The following is a 17,162-nucleotide window of genomic DNA, read 5'->3' on the forward strand; positions in this document are numbered from 1 at the left end:
GCATGAGCTACTGCACCCAGCTGTATTTTTAGTAGAGATGGGGTTTCACCATCTTGGCCAGGCTTGTCTTGAATGCCTGACCTCATGATCCACCTACCTCGGCTTCCCAAAGTGCTGGTATTACAGGCGAGACCCACCATGCCCAGTCATAAATGAGTAATTTTCTATCTCATTTTTTTTAACGAGCACAATATAATTCACAAAGTCACCAAACTTGATACCGAAAGCAGGCATCCTGAGAGAAGCATAAGATACTAAAAGTAAACATTTTACATGGGGCTGGGTGCAGTGGCTTACACCTATAATCCCAGCACTTTGGGAGGCCGAGGCAGGTGGATCACCTGAGGATGGAAGTTCAAGACCAGCCCCATCTCTACTAAAAATACAAAATTAGCCGGGCGTGGGGGCGCAGGCCTGTAATCCCAGCTACTCGGGAGGCTGAGGCAGGAGGACTGGTTGAATCCAGGAGGTGGAGGGTGCCATGAGCCGGGATCGCCCCACAGCACTCCAGCCTAGGTGACGGAGTGAGACTCCATCTCAAAAAAAAAAGGTTTGGACTTGATAATAGAACTATTATTATCATCTGATAATAGAACTATTAAGTATTTATTTTGGTCTGGAGACCAGCCATGGAAAAAAACTGAAATACTAAGGGCACTGTAACCCAGAGAATTTGAGAGCCTCTGTATTAAGATTTTGCATTATTGGATTTTTTTTTCTGCTTTTAATATGAAGACACTAGAGAGCTACGTAAAATTTTAAAAGGCGGCTGTTGAAAAGCATATACCAGCCCAACATGGTGCTCACACCTATAGTCCCAGCACTTGGGGAGCCTGAGGCAAAAGAATTGCTTGAGTCCTGGAGGTTGAGACCAACATGATGAAACCCCATCTCTACAAAAAATGTGAAAATTAGCCGAGCATGGTGGCACACACCTATAGTTCTAGCTACTCAGGAAGCTGAGGGAGGAGGATCACTTGAGCCCAGGAGTTTGAGGCTGCAGTGAGCTGTGATCTCGCCACTGCAATCCAGCCCAGCCAACAAGTGAGACACTGTCTTTAAAAAAAGCACATATTTTGCCATTTTTGTTTTGATTTAAGAGATTTATAGAGAAGAACGAATTAGTAATCACAAAGAATTGTAAAAGAGAATTGAGTGCGGACATTGAAAGAATTAGCACTTGAAGCACAAAATTATGGTGAAATGGAACTTAATCTTATTTGTGGGGTCAGGACACCCCATATAGTTTTTAGGATCTACAATCATCCCTCTTAACTCCCAGGGACAGTTGACACCTTAAAATGATAGATTTATGGAAGAATGGCAGACCAGAGTTCCTAAATACTTCTGTTGTATACTATCAATACTAATTAAAATACTTAAATTTTCTTCGTACTTGTTTTCCTTGTTTGGCCTTTTTTTTTTTTTTTTTTTTTTTTTTTTTATTTTTATTTTTTTTTGAGACAGAGTTTCGCTCTTGTTACCCAGGCTGGAGTGCAATGGCGTGATCTTGGCTCACCGCAACCTCCGCCTCCTGGGTTCAGGCAATTCTCCTGCCTCAGCCTCCTGAGTAGCTGTATTTGGCTTTTTTTTTTTTTTTAATTGAGATGGAGTCTTGCTCTTTCACTCACACTGGAGTGCAGTGGTGCAATCTCAGCTCACTACAACCTCCACCTCCCGGGTTCAAGCGATTCTCCTGCCTCAGCCTCCTGAGTAGCTGGGATTACAGGCACATGCCACCACACCCAGCTAATTTTTGTATTTTTAGTAGAGACAGGGTTTCACCGTGTTGGTCAGACTCTGCCCACTTCAGCCTCTCAAAGTGCTGGGATTACAGGCATGAGCCACCACACCTGGACTGGCTTTTTTTTTTTTCATGGTCATCCTAGTGGATGAGAAGAAGCATCTCATTGAGTTTTGTTTTGCTTTGAGACAGGGTCTTGTCCTGTCACCCAGTTGGAGTGCAGTGGTGCAGTCACGGCTCACTGCAGCCTTGACCTTCTGGGATCAAGTGATCCTCCTGCCTCAGCCTCCTGAGTAGCTGGGACTACAGGTTTGTGCCACTACACCTGTCTAATTTATTTTTGTAGAGACAAGTTATCACTATGTTGCCCAGGCTGGTCCCAAACTCCTGGGCTCAAGTGATTCTCCCTCCTTGACCTCCCAAAGTGCTGAGATTATAGGCATGAGCCACGGTACTTGGCCAGATTTTCTTTTGTTAGAGACATGGTCTGACTCTATGAAACAGGCTAGAACATAGTGGCATGATCACACCCCAGAGCAGCTTCAAGCTCCTAGGCTCAAGCAATCCTCCTGCCTTGACCTCTGGAAGTGCTGAGATTATAGATGTGTACCACCATGCCTGGCCAAATTTTCTTTTTAAATTCATCTTTTATTTGATAAAAATGAAAAACAGTCCACAAAAGCCAAGCAAGTAGAAGCAGGAATCTAGAGAAATAAGGAAGACCTGAAATGCCAGAATCCTGTGACCATCTACCAGTCCCTGATGTCACCAAGCTTTGATTCTAATAGCCATACAAGTATACAGGACATGAGATGACCAAGTTATGGAGGACAGTACACAAAGCTTGTCTGTAGGTATGGGTGGGGAGAAGCCGAGAAATGTGCCTGTCTCGACCATGGAGCTGGGTGGAGAGTGAAAAGAATTCCTCTGAACCACAAGTCAGACCTCATGCAAGTTTGTGGCCCAATTCATAATTCTTGGGTGATGCGAAAAACCTCAAGCAAAGAAATTCTGCTAAATTGGTACTGGGTTGGCATGCCTCCAGGCAACTGACAGAGGAACTGCAAATTCTCTCATAGGAAAGCACCTTTAGGTGGGGCGCGGTGGCTCACACCTGTAATCCCAGCACTTTGGGAAACCAAGGAGGGTGGATCACCTGAGGTCAGGAGTTTGAGACCAGCCTGACCAACATGGCGAAACTCTGTCTCTACTAAAAATACAAAAATTAGCTGGGCATGATTATGCATGCCTGTAATCCAGCTACTTGGGAAGCTGAAGCAAGAGAATCGCTTGAACCCAGGAGGTGGAGGTTGGAGTGAGCTGAGATCACGCCACTGCACTTCAGCCTGGGTGACAGAGTGAAACTCTGTCTCAAAAAGAAAAAAAAAAGGGAAAGTACTTCAGCCTAACCTTCAAAGAAGTTTGACAAATAAAGATCTATTGCAAATAAGATTACAACCGACCATCTAACAGGAAAACAAAGCATCATAAGCAAAAGCCAAGAGAAGCAAAAGACAGCAGAATCAGACCAGCAAAAAGTTTAGCTGGTGGAACTGAATTCGGAATATAAATGTTTAATAGATTTCCTAGAACATGATGGACTAGGTTATTCAGACCAGCCTCATTACTGAAAAAAAAAACAACAAATGCTGGCTAAAAGAAAAAAATCTGGCCAGGCAAGGTGGCTCACACCTGTAATCTCAGTGCTCTGGGAGTCTCAGGCAGCAGGATCACTGAAGCCCAGGAGTCCGAGGCTGCCGTGAGCTATGATCACATCACTGCACTCTAGCATGGATGACAAAGCAAGACTCCATCTCTAAAACAAAAACAGAAAGAAAGAAGAAAAAAGGCCAGGTGCGGTGGCCCACACTTGTAATCCCAGCACTTTGGGAGCCCTAAGTGGGTGGATCACCTGAGGTCAGGAGTTCGTGACCAGCCTGACCAACAGAGTGAAACCCCATCTCTATTAAAAATACAAAAATTAGCGAGGAGTGGTGGCTCACATCTGTAGTCCCAGCTACTTGGGAGGCCAGGAGGCAGAGGTTGCAGTTTGCAGTGAGTGGAGATCGTGCCACTGCATTCCAGCCTGGGCAACAAGAGTGAAACTCCAAACAAAATAAAACAAAACAAAACAAAGAAAGAGAGAGAAAGAAAGAAAGTAAATCTTAAAAGCTTTGAAATCACTAAAAGCAGGACAAATCCTAAAACTAAGAACTCAGAAAGGCAAGTAGAACCCTGAAACTGATTTTTCTTTGAGAGTGGTTTCCATTCTGGACAAACTTGAACTTTGGGTTTTGATAGTCTCCTGGGGTAAAGGGGGCAAGAGCCAAAGCCTAGCGGCCATGCATGTTGGGAAGGCTAATTGGGAGTCTCCTCATATTGAACTACAAATGGGTCCTCAAATGGCTACAACCCAGGATTAGGGCAAAACAAAAGTAAATTCATTCCCTTCTCTACCCCAGGGGACTCTGAGAAAAATTCCTTTGTCTAAAGAGAGCAAAGAGGGGGACAATGCTGAAAAGTGTCAAGCTAGCCTCTGCATGGATTTGCAGCTCAAAAGTAAATTATCTGGTCAGGTGTGGTGGATCATGCCTGTAATCCCAGCACTTTGGGAGGCCAAACAGGAGGATCACTTGAATCCTAGAGTTCAAGATCAGCCTGGGCAACACAGGGGGACCTGGTCTCCCCAAAAAATAGTCAGGCATGGTGGCCCCCATCTGTGGTCCCAGCTGCTGGGGAGGGTGAGGTGGAAGGATAGCTTAAGACCAGAGGGTAGAGGTGGTAGTGAACTGAGATTGCACCACTGCACTCCAGCTTGAGTGACAGAGCGAGATCCTGTCTCAAAAAAAAAAAAAAAAAAAAAAAAAAGTACATTACGCCCTAAATGTAGTTTAAAGTGTTCCCAGAATAGTGCCCATAGGCACCTAGGAAAAGTTAATGCAAGACCTCTCTGCAGGACTGCTCCTTCATCTAAGGCTATAAGGAAATCCTGCAAATAAATTCTCAAGGTTAGAGTGTATTCCTTTACTATTGTTACTGTAGCAACTTACCATAAACTTGGTAACTTAAAATAACACACATTTATTATTATTATTTTTTTATTGAGACAGAGTTTTGCTCTTGTTGCTCAGGCTGGAGTACAATGGCACGATCTTGGTTCACTGCAACCTCTGCCTCCTGAGTTTCAAGAGATTCTCCTGCCTCAATCTCCCAAGTAGCTGGGATTACAGGCATGAGCCACCATGCCTGGCTAATTTTTGTATTTTCAGTAGAGATGGGGTTTCTCCATGTTGATCAGGCTGGTCTTGAACTCCTGACCTCAGGTAATCTGCCCACCTCAGCCTCCCAAAGGGCCAGGATTACAGGCATGAGCCGCCACACCTGGCCACATTTATTATCTTACAGCTCTTCTTTTTTCTGAAACAGAGTTTCATTCTTGTCACCCAGGCTGGTGTGCAATGGTATGATCTTATAATCACTGCACACTCTGCTTCCTGGGTTCAAATGATTTTCCTGTCTCAGCCTCCCTAATAGCTGGGATTACAGGCACCCACCACTATGCTCCATAATTTTTTTTGTATTTTTAGTAGAGACGGGGGTTTCACCATGTTGGCCGGGCTGGTCTCAAACTCCTGACCTCAGGTGATCCACCCACCTCAGCCTTCCAAAGTACTGGGATTACAGGTGTGAGCGACTGCACCTGGCCTATTATCTCACAGCTCTTGAAGTCAGGAGTCCATACTGGTCTCACTGGACTAAACTCCAGATGTCATCAGGGCTGCTTTTCTCCTGGAAGAAGCTTCTAGGGCAGAATCCACTACCTTGCCCTTTGCTAGCTTCTAAGAGCTGCCTGCATTCCTTGGCTAGTGGTCTCTTTTTGAATCTTTAAAGCCAGTAAGAATGACTCAAGTCTTTCTCACATCAAGTCTCTCTGCCATAACTTCCCAAGTCACACTTCTTTCTTTCACATCTCCTGCCTCCCTCTTTCATTGATAAGGACTTATTTATGTGATTACATTGGGTTCACACAGGTAATCCAGGATAATCTCTGTAACTCAGGACCCTGAGTTTAATTACATTTGCAAATTCTCTTTTGCCATTCATGCAGATTAGGATGTGGACACCTTGTGAGGAGGGCATTATTCTGTCTACCAAAATGAGTATTACATAGTAAAAAATAATTAAGCTGATAAGGAAGCCATATGCCATGAATGAGAATCAGCAGAAAAGACAGATGAAACATATATACATACATATATACACATAGATCATGAGCCAGTTGGACTTAGTGTAGAAAGGTAGCATTGTTTTGACACTAGAAAAATCCATTGATATAATTCACATATTAAGAAATTACAAGAGTTGTGACATGTCCCTTGACAGAAAGTTGTAAAAAGAAAAAAAAAAAAGAAAAAGAAATTAAAAGAGAAAAATTATATTATGTCAGTAAATGCAAAAAAATCCATCTGATATTGTATTAGTTTATTTTGATACTGCTAATAAAGACATACCCAAGAGTGGGTAACTTGTAAAAGAAGAGGTTTAATTGACTCACAGTTCTGCAGGGCTGGGGAGGCCTCAGGACACTGACAATCATGGTGGAAGGAGAAGCAAACACATTCTTCTTCACGTGGCAGGAGGAAGGGAAAGTGCTGGGAAAAAAGGGGAAAAGCCCCTGATAAAACTGTCAGGTCCAGGGAGAATTCACTCACTATTAAAAGAACAGCATGAGGGTAACCACAATTAAATTACCTCCATGATTTAATTACCACCCAGTGTGTCCCTCCCATGACACGTGGGGATTATGGGAACTACAATTTAAGATGATATTTGGGTGGAGACACAGAGCCAAACCATATCAGATGCAACTAAGCATCATTTATTAAATCAAAATATTAGTTTTCAGTGGTACTATAACAAATTACTATAAATCTGGCAACTTAAACAGAAATTTATTTTCTCATAGTTCTGAAGGCTAGAAGTCCAAAATCAAGATGTTGGCAGGGTCAGCCTCCCTTCAGAAGCTCTAAGGGAGAATCTGTTCCTCGCCTTTCTTAGTTTCTGCAACATTCCTTAGCTTGTGGCCCCATCACTCTAATCTCTGACTCTGTCTTCACATAGCTTTCTCCTCTGTGTCTGTCTGTGTAAAATTTCTCTTTGCCTCTCTTAAAAGAATTTGTGGCCAGGCTCACAGCTGTCATTTCAGCATTTTGGGAGACTGAGGCAGGTGCATCATTTGAGGCCAGGAGTTTGATACCAGCCTGGCCAACATGGTGAAACCCTGCCTCTATTAAAAATACAAAAATTAACTGGGCATGGTGTTGCATACTTATAATCCCAGCTACTTGGGAGGCTGAGGCACAAGAAATGTTTGAACCCAGGAAACTGAGGTTGTGGTGAGCTGAGATCACGCCACTGCACTCCAGCCTGGGCAATAGAGTGAGACTTCATCTCAAAAAAAAAAAAAAAAAAAAAGAAAAAGAATTTGTGTGAGCATACTTAGGGCCCACCAAAATAATCCAGGGTGAATGCTTCCTCTGAAAACTCTTAATCATATATTTTATCAGGTAAAGCAACATTATAGTTTTTTGTCTTGTTTGGTTTGCTTTTGTTTGGCTTTTTTTTTTTGAGACAGTGTCTAACTCTGTCACCCAGGCTGGAGTGCAGTGGCACAATCTTGGCTCGCTTCAACCTCTGCCTCCTGGGTTCAAGTGATTCTCCTGCCTCAGCCTCTCGAGTAGCTAAAATTACAGGCACATAGCACCACACCTGGTTAATTTTTGTACTTTTAGTAGAGACAGGGTTTTGCCATGTTGGCCAGACTGGTCTCGAACTCCTGACCTGAGGGAAACTGCCCCTAAACCTCCCAAAATGGTAGGATTACAGGCGTGTGCCACTGCTCCTGGCCAACAATGCGGTAATTTGAATACGTGACTGTCCAAACCTCATGTTGAAATTTGATCCTTAATGTTGAGGTGGGGCCTAGTGGGAGGTGTTGGTCATGGGAACAGATCCTTCATGAGTAGGTTAATGTCCTTCCTGAAGAGGAGGGAAGGAAGTGAGTGAGTTCTTGCTCTACTAGTTCTTGCAGGAGCTGGTTGTTAAAAAGAGCCTGGCACCTCCTGCCTTGCTCTCTCGCCTGTTCTCTCACCATGTGATCTCTGCACATGAGGCTCCTCTGTACCTTCCGCCATGAGTGGAAGCAGCCCAAGGCCTCACCAGAAGCAGAGTAGATGCCAGCACCATGCTTCTTGTACAGTATGTAGAACAGCAAGCCAAATAAACCTATTTTCTTTATAAATTTCCCAGCCTCAGGTATTTTTTTAATTTAATTTTTATTTTTTTCATAACCAGTAGACTACCAGGAACCTCAGGTATTTTTAATAGCAACACAAAAAAACTAAGACAAGTAATTTTGCTCTATTTGCCATATAAGATAATAGTCACAGGTTCTAGGGATTAGAAAGTAAACATTGGGCTGGGCATGGTGGCTCATGCCTGTAGTTCCAGCACTTAGGAGGCAGAGGCAGGTATATTACTTGAGCCCGGGACTTTGAGACCATCCTAGATACCATTATGAAACCCAGTCTCTACACAAAATGCAAAAAAGACCAGCATTTTGGGAGGCCAAGGCAGGTAGATCACTTGAGGTCAGCAGTTTGAGACCAACCTGACCAACATGGTGAAACCTCGTCTCTACTAAAAATACAAGCATTAGTTGGGTGTTGTGGTGGGCATCTATAATCCTAACTACTTTGGAGGTTGAGGCAGGAGAATTGCTTGAATCTGGGAGGCAGAAGTTGCAATGAGCAGAAATTGTGCAATTGCACTTCAGCCTGGGTGACAGAACAAGACTCTGTCTTCAAAAAAAAAGCAGGCCAGGCACAGTGGCTCATGCATGTAATCCCAGCACTTTGCGAGGCTGAGGCAGGCAGATCACCTGAGGTTGGGAATTTGAAACCAGCCCGACCAACATGGAGAAACTCCGTCTCAACTGAAAATACAAAATTAACTGGGTGTGGTGGTGTATGCCTGTAATCACAGCTACTTGGGAAGCTGAGGCAGGAGAACACTTGAACCTGGGAGGCAAAGGTTGTGGTAAGCCGAGATCACGCCATTCCGCTTCAGCCTGGGCAACAAGAGTAAACCTCCATCTCAAAAGAAAAAAAAACGTAAAAAAATTAGCTGGATGTGGTGGTGCATACCTGTGGTTTCAGCTACTTGAAAGGCTGAGGTGAGAGAATCACTTGACCACAGGGGATGAGGCTGTAGTGAGCTGAGATACCATCACTGTACTCCAGCCTGGGTGACAGAGCAAAAAGAAAAAAAAATTAGAAAAAGAAAGAAGAAAGTAAACATAACTGGAAGGAGGGGCATTTTCTTTTTCAGTTTACCACGAAAATAATCCCTGAACTAATTTTAAAAGACAACTTATTTAATCTGTTTCATTCAGGATCTAAAAAAGAGCTATAGCAAACATCGTGCCTGATATTAATGCTTAAAACATTCCTTTGAAAAGCAGGAATAAGAATATCCATTATTACCACTTCTATTCTACATTGTTATGGAAACCCAAGCCAATACAGCAAGAGAAAAAAATTAAAATTCTGAAGCTGAAAAAAAATACTATTTTTGACATAAATGTCTATATAGAAAACTTACAAAATGCTTACAGATAAATTATAAAATTAATAAAAGTTCAAGACAATTACATTTCTATATGCTTACATATGGAAATTACATTTGAAAATATAATTAATTTTGAAAAATATCATGTGAAATAGCAACCAAAACAGTAGAGGGTATTATACTCCCTGCCATGATAGAATACCTGGAACTATATTTGCCCTCTGTCTTAATCCATTCTCTGTTGCTAAAACAGATCATAGACTAGGTAATTTATAAGGAAAAGAAGTTTATTTGGCTCATGGTTCTAGAGGTTTGGAAGTCCAAGAACATGGCGCTGGCATCTGGTGAGAACCTTCTCGCTGTGTCAGAACATGGCAGAGAGCATCATATGGGGAGAGGGCAAGAGCATAAGAGCATGTGTATCAGCTCAAGTCTTGCTTCCATTTTTTTTTTTTTTTTTTGAGATGGAGTTTAACTCCGTCACTCAGGTTGGAGTGCAGTGGCACAATCTCAGCTCACAGCAACTTTTGCTTCCTGGGTTCAAGCGATTCTCTTGCCTCAGCCTCCCAAATAGCTGGGACTACAGGCATGTGCCACCACACCCAGCTAATTTTTATATTTTTAGTAGAGACAGGGTTTTACCATGTTGACCGGGTTGGTCTCAAACTCCTGACCTCAGGTGATCCACTTGCCTTGGCATCCCAAAGTGCTGGGATTACAGGTATGAGCCACTAGGCCTGGTCATTGCTTCCTTTTCCTCTAAAGCTATCAGTTCCATCATGGGCCCTCACCCTGATGACCTTATCTAATCCTCATTACTTTCCAAAGATCCCGCCCTCAATCAACATATGAATTTGAGGATTACATTTCCAACACATGAAATTTTGGGGACACATTCAAACCATCACATCCTCTTGTATAAATAAACAGAAAATGTACACACTACATGGAATAACTGGACATTGAACAGTTGGACATTGAAGAATAGAGCAGGAAAACAAAAATGTTATCACAATACCTCTGCTTTCTGCCTAGTAGCTCTTTCTGAATCACATTACAGGAAGGGGTACCCAAACAGAGCATAGAAGTCTTGATGAGTTGAGGAGACAGATCAGAGTTTGGAAAGGTTAAAGTAGCTGGAATTTGCAGGGCAGAGTAGTAGAGAGGAGTTAGTTATGCAGAGAAAGGGCTCTGAAAATCTGTACAAAGGCCACTTTGAGTTTCTTTCTGGCTTAATATAAAGCAGCACATGCATAGCATGAAACACCACAAGATCAGGCAAAGAAAACTTGTTAAGAGCTGCTGAAAGCTGAACAATTCTCAGGGCCAAAGATGTTTGAGAGTTGTGATTAGCCACAACAGAGAAACCTTGTTGAATACTTGAGGTCACATTTAGCCCTTGAGCAACTAGACCTACCCTAACAAAGCAAGTAACTCAACTGCCTGCCAAAACAGAATGCAGCATTCTTAAAACAAAAAAACAAAAAAACAAAACCTACAAAAATCGAGATACCTACCAAAGTAACTTTCAAAATGACTAGCATTCAATAATCACCAAATATAAAAAATTAAGAATAGGTGAATGTTGTCAGAGGTCATCTCAAACCACTCTTGTGTTTAATTATTAGCCAGACAAACTCATATAATTCAGAAAAGCCACTGTGCTCACAGTTATGATTTGTTATGGAAAAAACGGACATTAAAATCAGCAAAGGCAAAAGGCACACAGAGGAAAGTCCAGGAATGAGCTTCCAGTCGTCCATGCCCACTGAGGCCATGTGGACGATACTTAATTCTTCCAGCAACAATATGTCACAACAAGCACAAAATATTGCTAGCCAGCAAGCTTCCTTGAGCCTTAATATCCAGGATTTTTTGAGGGAGGTCATGTGGGCATGGAGTGGCCAATAACTAAGGCTGACCTTAGTTTTTCAGGCTCCAGCCTCTCCAAAGGGCAGATTTAAAAAGCCTGGCCTAAGGCATCCATGATAAATTACATCATTAGCAGAACAATGCTAAACAGTGCCTGGGATGCCCCAAAGCGCTAGGTAAACAAAGCATCTCTTATTAGGCCGTATATTCCAAGGGCTTAGAAGTCATCTTCCAGGGTCCTAACAAGGGCCAGACCTTTCTTTGTTTTTGTTTGTTTGTTTGTCTCAACAAAACATCAAAAAATTTTCTGGGCATGGTGATGTGTGCCTATAATTCCAGTTACTAGGAAGCTGAGATAGGAGGATCGCTTGAGCCCAGGAGGTCAAGGCTACAGTGATCCAAGATTGTGCCACTGTACCCCAGCCTGTGCAACAGAGTGAGACCCTGTCTCAAAAACAAAAACAAAAACCAATAGAGGAGACTAGAAAATCCAGAAATAGATAGAGCCAGAAATATATCCCACACATATAGATAAAACCATACATGTATAGTTAATTTATTTTCTACAAAGGTAATAAGATAATTCAATGGGGAAAGGAAAGTCTTTTTAGTATATGAAAATAGGAAAAAAGAGCTATCCATATGAGGAAGAAAATGTGCCTCAACCCTTACAATGCACAAAAATCAACAGGCACACAAGCAGTACAGGGAAGAAGGATGGGGTTCGTGGGAACAAGAGGACGGTCTCATGGAGACCACAACCATTGCCACTTCTGATGACAGTAGTCACCCCTTATATGGCCGGGCGCCATGGCACATGCCTGTAATCCCAGTATTTTGGGAGGCCAAGGCGGGTGGATCATGAGGTCAGGAGATGGAGACCATCCTGGCTAACACAGTGAAATCCTATCTCTACTAAAAAAGCAGTTGCTTCTTATCTGCAGTTTCACCTACCTGCCATCAACTGGAGTCAAAAAATATTAAATGGAAAATTCCAGAAATAATTCATAAGTTTCAAATTGTTACTCTGAGTAGTATAATGAAATTTCATGCTTTCCAACTCTGCCCTGCTACCCCCACCACAGTGAATCATCCCTTTGTCCAGGTATCCACACTGTACAAACTACCTGCCTGTCAGTCAACTTTAGTAGCTGTCTCGGTTAGCAGACTGACTGTCAAGGTAGTCAGTGCTTGTGTTCAAGGAACCCTTATTTGACTTAATTATAGACTCAAAGCACACAAAAGTAGTGATGCTGGCACATTGCTGTAATTGTTCTATTTTATTATTATTATTAATTGATTACTGTGCCTAATTTATAAATTATACTTGATCATAGGTTTGTATGTATAGGGAGAAAATGTAGCATATATAGGTACTATCTGAGGTTTCAGGCATCCACTGGGGGTCTTGGAAAGTATCCCCTTTGAATAAGGGGGAATTACTGTACTTCTCTAGTTTCATCATTCCTTCTCATTCCCCTGTTCATTTTCAGTTTTTTTTTTTTTTTTTTTTTTTTTTGAGATGGAGATTCGCTCTTGTTGCCCAGGCTGGCATGCAATGGTGCAATCTCAGTTTACCACAACCTCCGCCTCCTGGGTTCAAGCGATTCTCCTGTCTCAGCCTCCTGAGTAGCTGGGATTACAGGTGTGCATCACCACGCCCGGCTAATTTTTGTATTTTTAGTAGAGCAGGGATTTCTCCATGTTGGTCAGGCTGGTCTCAAACTTCTGACCTCAGATGATCTGCCCACCTCAGCCTCCCAAACTGCTGTGATTATATGTGTGAGCCACCACACCCGGCTCCTTCAGTTCTTTCAATGTGATTTTCTTTGGTTTGATTCGAGACATTGCTATACTGTTTCTTTTTGTTGTTCACCGAAATTCACTTCTCCACTAATCACATCTTGCTCGCAAGAGCATACAAGAAAATTGCGCTAACAAAGAGTAAATATGCAGGTAGCTACCTTCAGGAGTTGAGAGTTGGATACTTATAGTGGGTATCTGGCAATTCCCTTAGTTGGCACGATGTCCTGCCTAACCCCTTAACTGCTCAGCCCTCACAGATAATTTTTTTAACATTTCCTGTTTGCTCTGAGAATACTCACTGGCAGTGCTTGTTGCTTCAGCATTTATCCTGAGATCACTTTGCCAGGAAAGACCTCACTTGTATTGTTTTCACATCGTTCTTTGGAAACAAAAGACATCACTCTATTTATAGGATTCTGTTTTTAGTAGTGGCATTTCCCATTTACAAAATACAGTAATTCATCATCACTGAAAATGCCAAATCCTAGTAAACATAGCATTCCTATGCTCGAGGTTAACATCTCTGGAACAAGTTGTTGGCCAAAGATTCATTTAATGAATCCGATTTTTCTGAAATAGATAATTCTGATGATTCAGACAATTCTAATGTTAGTTCTGTTTAGAAATAACTCCAAGTACAATTTTTATATTTTATTTTCACATTGAACGTCAGTTAGATTTGCTCCAGCCTCAAAGAGCATGCTTATATAAAATTAAAAGCACTGGCAGTGAGCTGCACATTTTCTCTAAACGGGAAAAGGTTTAAAGGCAAGACTGCTTCACACTGAGGAAGAAAGAGCAGCTTAAGTCTGCAGTGTTTTTTAATCTTGTTTGTATGTGTATTTAATGCAACAACCAGCTCACCGTTTTTGTTTTTGAGATGAAGTCTTGCTCTTGTCACCCAGGCTAGAGTGCAATGGCATGATCCTTGGCTCACTGCAATCTCCATCTCTCAGGTTCAAACCATTCTCCTGCCTCAGCCTCCAGAGGAGCTGGGATTATAGGCGCCTGCCACCATGCCTGCCTAATTTTTGCATTTTTAGTAGAGATGGAGTTTCACCATGTTGGCCAGGCTGGTTTCGAACTCCTGCCCTCAGGTGATCCACCCACCTCGGCCTCCCAAAGTGTTGGGATTACAGGCGTGAGCCACTGTGCTTGGCCCACAGTTTCAAAGTGGGAAAATATTGAGTTGCATCAAGGTATTTTTTTTTTAAACATCAAACAAAATGTTCTAGAAAGAGACCACATTGGGTTTTTTATTTTGTTTTGTTTTTTGAGATAGTGCTTGCTCTGTTGCCAAGACTGGAGTGCAGTGGTGTGATCTCTGCTCACTGAAACCTCCGCCTTCTGAGTTCAGGCTATTCTCATGCCTCACCCTTCCAGGTAGCTAGGATTACAGGTGTGTACCAGTATCCCTGGCTAATTTTTTCATTTATAGTAGAGACAGGTTTTTGTCATGTTGCCCAGGCTGGTCTGGAACTCTGGACCTCAAGTGAATCTGCCTGCCTCAGCCTCCCAAAGTGATGGGATTACAGGTGTGAGCCACTGTACCCGGCTCCACGTTGATTTTTTAAAAAAATTTTGTTGTTGTTGTTTTTTCAAAATGAGTCATTTTTAAACTATGTCATACATTTCCCATACCTATATTGCATGACTCATTATAATATAGGCCGGGGGATTTACTGATGGCATGGCATGCCTGCCCTCCTCCACTTCAGCCAGACTGTTGAGGCTGCCGGTCCCCTTTTCCTTAAGACATCATAGCAGCTAGATTAACCTCCTCATTTTCCTTAATTTGTTCCATTTTCTTTTTCTTTTTCTTTTTTTTTTTTGAAATGGAGTCTCGCTCTGCCGCCCAGGCTGGAGTGCAGTGGCATGATCTCAGCTCACTACAACCTCTGCCTCCTGGGTTTAAGAGATTCTCCTGCCTCAGCCTCTTGAGTAGCTGGGATTTCAGGCGCGTACCACCATACCTGGCTAATTTTTGTATTTTTGGTAGAGGTGGGGTTTCACCATATTGGTCAGGCTGGTCTCGAACTCCTGACCTCATGATCCACCCGCCTCCACCTCCCAAAGTGCTGGATTACAGGTGTGAACCATCGTGCCCAGCAGTGATTTGTTCCATTTTCAGGATCAGCGTTTCCTCCACCATCCTGTTGAAGGTGTCCTTTTCCAAAACCTTCTCAAGGGCTTCTTGCTTGTATTCCCACCTCTCTGCCAATGGTTTCAGCGCCTGGACCTCCTGAGACTTCCTTCTTTGCTCTGCAGCCTCCAGTTCCCTCTGGATCTCCTTCAGGGACAGGTCCTTCTCCTCAGCAGAAGGGGCTTCCCAGAATGGAGGTGTTGACTTTAAAATCAGCTTAAAAGCCTGGCCAAAGTCATGTTAGTTGCTTTGCTTCACTTTTTTTTTTTTTTTTTTTTTAAGATGGAGTCTTGCTCTGTCACCCAGGCTGGAATGCCATGGCCTAATCTTGGCTCACTGCAACCTGTGCCTCCCAGGTTCAAGCGACATTCCCGCCTGTGCCTCCCGAGTAGCTGGGATTGCAGGTGCATGCTAACATGCCCGTCATATTTTTGTATTTTTCAGTAGAGACAGGGTTTCACCATGTTGGCCAGGCTGGTCTTGAACTCCTGACCTCAAGTGATCTGCCTGTCTTGGCCTCCCAAAGTGCTGGGATTACAGGTGTGAGCCACCATGCCAGGCCTGATTTGCTTCACTTTCATATCATCTTAAGTATAGATGTTGATGTTGCAAGATTCCAGGTAAAAACAAGAGCGCGGCCAGACCTGGTGGCTCACACCTATAATTCTAGTGCTTTGAGAGGCTGAGGTGAGAGGATCACTTCAGGCCAAGAGTTTGCAACCAGCCTGGGCCACATAGTGAGATCTGTCTCTAGAAAACATAGAAATTAGCTAGATGTGGTGGCACACGTTTTTCATCCTAGCTACTCAAGAGGCTGAAGCAGGAGGATAATTTAAGCTGAGGAGTTAGACACTGCAGTGAGCTATGCTCACACGACTGTACTCTAGTTTGGGCAACAGAGCAAGACCCTGTCTCCTGAAAAAAAGGACATAAAAGCAGACCACTGATAAGATGGATAGATCCTTTTGTTTTGTAGGCTAGACTTCATCTTACTCTTGATTCCAGTTAAAGCCCTGCTGTATGATGAGAATTCCATTACATCATGCGGGTCATGTCCTTATTTTCTTTCCCCTATTGCTGTTTTAGCCATTGTAGGGATGTGCAGATGCTGATGGTGCAAATCATGGTGAAGACAAGAAGTCTGCCTTTAGCAGCCTTTGTTGTGTCCACATTCTATTGGAATGTTTTTGATACAACTGTATTTATCTGGGTACCTCCTATTCATTTTTCCTTTTGTCTTCCTTGTGGTTAACTGGTAAATATCTACAATAAAGTATTTACTATATATAATAGGTACACTTTTTATTTTTGAGAGGAGTCTCACTTTGTCACCCAGGCTGGAGTGCAGTGGCGCGATCTCAGCTCACTGCAACCTCCGCCTCCTGGGTTCAAGTGATTCTCCTGCCTCAGCCTCCCGAGTAGCTGGGATTACAGGTGCCCACCACTACACCTGGCTAATTTTGGTATTTTTAGTGGAGACAGGGTTTCACTATGTTGGCCAGGCTGGTCATCAACTTCTGACCTCAGGTGATAGATACACTGGCCTAGGCCTCCCAAAGTGCTGGGATTACACGCATAAGCCACTGCACCCAGTAACACTTTTAAAAAGAACAGCTATATAACCCACTTGAAGGGGATACCTAAGATCCACCCCTTAGGTTCAAGACAGTCTTCATTAGGAGGACTCACAGGACTCAGCAACTGAGCACACGGCTGTATTCACAGCTACGATTCATCACAGTGAAAGGATACAGAGCAAAATCACCAAACAGAAAAGGCACGTGGGCGAAGTTTGGAGGAATCCAGACACAAACTTCCAAAATTCCTCTCCTAGCGGAGTCACAGGGTATGCACCTAATTTCTCCAATATTGAGTTGTGAAAACATGTGTGAAATGTTGCCTATCAGGGAAGGTCATTAGGAAATCAGTGGCCATAGTTTTTACACAGGGCTGGTCACATAGCACCCC

Source organism: Saimiri boliviensis, chromosome 4 (assembly GCF_048565385.1).
Source record: "Saimiri boliviensis isolate mSaiBol1 chromosome 4, mSaiBol1.pri, whole genome shotgun sequence".
NCBI lineage: Eukaryota > Metazoa > Chordata > Mammalia > Primates > Cebidae > Saimiri > Saimiri boliviensis.